The sequence below is a fragment of the Callionymus lyra genome, unplaced genomic scaffold (assembly GCF_982586985.1).
Source record: "Callionymus lyra unplaced genomic scaffold, fCalLyr1.hap1.1 HAP1_SCAFFOLD_732, whole genome shotgun sequence".
Classification (NCBI taxonomy): domain Eukaryota; kingdom Metazoa; phylum Chordata; class Actinopteri; order Syngnathiformes; family Callionymidae; genus Callionymus; species Callionymus lyra.
The window spans coordinates 2,641-6,898 of record NW_028258936.1 but is presented as its reverse complement, the minus strand read 5'-3'; the positions used below and the strand labels follow the sequence as shown (position 1 = coordinate 6,898).

General features: G+C 56.1%; 1 non-coding gene across 1 annotated transcript; it reads right to left on the bottom strand.

Annotated features, from left to right (window-relative positions):
* Positions 1–1,236: 1,236 nt before the first annotated feature.
* On the bottom strand, positions 1,237–1,355 carry LOC148057740 (5S ribosomal RNA). Its single transcript, XR_015710443.1, has one exon. It is a non-coding gene; the product is annotated as a 5S ribosomal RNA (ribosomal RNA).
* Between the last annotated feature and the right edge of the window lie 2,903 nt (positions 1,356–4,258).

The window sequence follows — 4,258 nt, the reverse complement described above, 5'->3', positions numbered from 1 at the left end:
ATTCACTCCCTCCCCTGTTATGGTGCCTCCCTATTAACCTCTAGGTGGTTGCGCTCGTGATCAAAAAGACCACTTTTTTCGGAGCTGTCACACACCGAGGTTTTCTGGATTTATGTCCGTTTTCCTGGTTCTCTGACTCGGGCACCTTGTGACCGACATCCCCCTCTTCCCTGGTTCTATTTCGCCGATACTTTGGTGAGTTTTCTACCCGCAAACCAAGCCCCCCAAGCCCGCCACCTTGTGGGGGAAGATGCCCCCTGGTCCCGGTTCTATTTTAGGACACTTTGGTGAGTTTTCTACCCGCAAACCAAGCCCCCCAAGCCCGCCACCTGGTGGGGGAAGATGCCCCCTGGTCCCGGTTCTATTTTAGGACACTTTGGTGAGTTTTCTACCCGCAAACCAAGCCCCCCAAGCCCGCCACCTGGTGGGGGAAGATGCCCCCTGGTCCCGGTTCAATTTTAGGACACTTTGGTGAGTTTTCTACCCGCAAACCAAGCCCCCCAAGCCCGCCACCTGGTGGGGGAAGATGCCCCCTGGTCCCGGTTCTATTTTAGGACACTTTGGTGAGTTTTCTACCCGCAAACCAAGCCCCCCAAGCCCGCCACCTGGTGGGGGAAGATGCCCCCTGGTCCCGGTTCTATTTTAGGTCACTTTGGTGAGTTTTCTACCCACACTGCAGGTCCCCAAATGCCGCCATCTGGTGGGGGAACATGCCGCCTGCACCGGTTCTATTTTAAGTCACTTTTGTGAGTTTTCTGCCCACACTACAGGTCCCCAAATGCCGCCATCTGGTGGGGGAATATGCCGCCTGCACCGGTTCTATTTTAAGTCACTTTTGTGAGTTTTCTGCCCACACTACAGGTCCCCAAATGCCGCCATCTGGTGGGGGGACATGCCGCCTGCACCGGTTCTATTTTAAGTCACTTTTGTGAGTTTTCTGCCCACACTACAGGTCCCCAAATGCCGCCATCTGGTGGGGGAACTGCCGCCTAGTCCCGGTTCTATTTTAGGTCACTTTTCTCACTTTCTTACCCACAAATAATGCCCCAAATGCCGCCGCCTGGTGGGGGGAACTGCCGCCTAGTCCCGGTTCTATTTTAGGTCACTTTTCTCACTTTCTTACCCACAAATAATGCCCCAAATGCCGCCGCCTGGTGGGGGGAACTGCCGCCTAGTCCCGGTTCTATTTTAGGTCACTTTTCTGACTTTTCTACCCACAAATCATGGCAAAAAAAATGCTTACAGCACCCAGTGTTCCCAGGCGGTCTCCCATCCAAGTACTAACTGGGCCCGAACCTGCTTGGCTTCCGAGATCAGACGAGATCGGGCTCATTCAGGGTGGTGTGGCCGTAAGCGAGGGAAGCGCTTGTGAAATGCCCCAAACTGTTGAAAATGTTCCCCAGGCCCCTGGTTGGGAGAGGGGGGAAAAGACCAAAGTGTTTAAAAATGCCCCAAAGTGTGTGAAAATGTTCCCCGGCCCCCTGGTTCTCCATCCCCGCAGGAGGAGGCTCCCCAGGCCCCCTGGTTCTCCATCCCCGCAGGAGGAGGCTCCCCAGGCCCCCTGGTTCTCCATCCCAGCAGGAGGAGGCTCCCCGGGCCCCTGGTACTCCATCCCTGCATGAGGAGGGATTCTGGGTGGGAGAGAGAGAAAAAAGGCTAAAGTGTTTAAAAATGCCCCAAAGTGTTGAAAATGTTCCCCAGGCCCCTGGTTCTCCATCCCCGCACCAGGAGGGATTGACGGTGGGAGAGGGAAAAAAAAGGCTAAAGTGTTTAAAAATAATAGCCCAAAGTGTTGAAAATGTTCCCCGGCCTCCTGGTACCCCATCCCCGCATGAGGATGTCACCCAGGACCCTGGTTCTCCATCCCCGCACCAGGAGGGTGCTGCCTTCCTTGGATGTGGTAGCCATTTCTCAGGCGCCCTCTCGGGAATCAAACCCTGATTCCCCGTTACCCGTTGTCACCATGGTAGGCGCATAAACTGCCATCGAAAGTTGATAGGGCAGACATTCGAAAGAGACGTCGCCGCCACGGGGGCCAGCGATCTGCCCAAAGTTATCAAGAGTCGTCAAGTTGGCCGGGGGGCCCCACACACGCCCCGGAGGACGAGGGGGAAACACACCCCGCATGGGTTTAGGAACCGATAAATGCGTGCCTTCCCGGAGGTCGGTCACGGTAGCATGTATTAGCTCTGGAATTGCCACAGTTGTCCAAGTAGGGATGGAGCGATCAAAGGAACCATAACTGATTTAATGAGCCGTTCGCAGTTTCACTGTACATGCCGTGTGTACTTAGACTTGCATGGCTTAATCTTTGAGACAAGCATATGCTACTGGCAGGATCAACCAGGTAGCACCAAGTGTGCCCCCGAACGGATACCGGGTGCCGGGGACTCGGCTTGGCCAGACCCTTGTCCCCACACCTTTCTCCGCTTGACAGCAACGAGGTGGCGCCCAACTCCCGATGGGTGTCGGCCAAATCGGGGACGGGCGTCTTGGCTTTTACGCACCGCCTGTGGGCTCCGGAGGACATATCCGGAGTCTGTCTCTTTCACCCACAGGACTCCTTGACGACAAACCGGATCCCAAGAAGTGTGTTTCCACGGATGCACATCGCTCCTGCCTCACCGCGAGGCCGAGTTAACGGCCAAGGGGACAGCGGCGAATGCGCGCGTGTAGAACCACTGGGTCAGACGGGACGTCTCGGTCTCACTGGAGGTTTCGGCAGAGGTGGCAAGCCACAACGCTTGATCGGACCCGCTAAGTCCGGAGGAACCGTCCGCCCGCAATGGGTGGGGGCCCTCCGATGGCGGGTCACGTTGGCAGATCGGTCATCGGTGTAGGTGGTATCACGGTACGTCCATGACGCGCGAAGGTCGGCTTGAGCCTGAGCTCTTTCCCTGCCGCCTGCGCTGGAGCTCGATACTCTGTCCAAGTATCCTTCGCTCCTATTAACCTCTAGGTGGTTGCGCTCGTGACATCAAAAAGACCACTTTTTTCAGAGCAGTCACACTCGGAAAAAATTTCTTTCGTCTGGCAAAAGAACCAGAGTTCTCTCCGCGGCCATCCACTCCAACCTTGTCCGATTTTGAGGCACCAGGCTCGGCCACCCTCCGAGCCTTTTCACTCCCTCTCCTGTTATGGTGCCTCCCTATTAACCTCTAGGTGGTTGCGCTCGTGACATCAAAAAGACCACTTTTTTCAGAGCAGTCACACTCGGAAAAAATTTATTATGTCTGGCAAAAGAACCAGAGTTATCAGCGGTCATCCACTCCAACCTTGTCCGACGTTGAGGCACCGATGTCGGCCAAGTTCTGAGCGTTCCACCGCCGAATGCCACTGGTCCTCAACACAGCGGACTTCCAATCCAACCTTGTCCGACCGAAGTCGGCCTCAGCCCGAGCCTTCCCCCGCCGACCTCACTGGAGCCCGCCATCCAGGGACCGGCGGAGGTCGCCCGCATGACCGCGACAAAGTGTCTCAAAGTCGGGCAAGACCGCTCGAGTCACCCGCCAACCTGGTCCGGGGCACCTCCAGGGACCGTCGGAGGACGCCCGCATGACCGCGACAAAGTGTCTCAAAGTCGGGCACGACCGCTCGAGTCACCCGCCAACCCGGTCCGGGGGCACCTCCAGGGACCGGCGGAGGTTTTTTCCACTCCCTCCCCATTAACCTCTAGGTGGTTGCGCTCGTGACATCAAAAAGACTACTTTTTTCCGAGCAGTCACACTCGGAAAAAATTTGTTTCGTCTGGCAAAAGAACCAGAGTTCTCAGCGGGCTTCCAGTCCAACCTTGTCCGATTTTGAGGCACCAGGCTCGGCCACAGTCCGAGCCCATTCACTCCCTCCCCTGTTGTACTCGCTCCCTATTAACCTCTAGGTGGTTGCGCTCGTGACATCAAAAAGACCACTTTTTTCGGAGCAGTCACACTTAGGAAAAATTAGTTTCCACTCACACCATCCCTCCCCATTAACCTCTAGGTGGTTGCGCTCGTGACATCAAAAAGACCAGTCAGACACCAAGGTTTTCTGGATTTATGTCCGTTTTACTGGTTCTCTGACTCGGGCACCTTGTGACCGACGTCCCCCCCTTCCCTGGTTCTATTTCGCCGATACTTTGGTGAGTTTTCTACCCGCAAACCAAGCCCCCCAAGCCCGCCGCCTGGTGGGGGAGCATGCCGCCTGGCCCGGTTCTATTTTAGGTCACTTTGGTGAGTTTTCTACCCGCAAACCAAGCCCCCCAAGCCCGCCACCTGGTGGG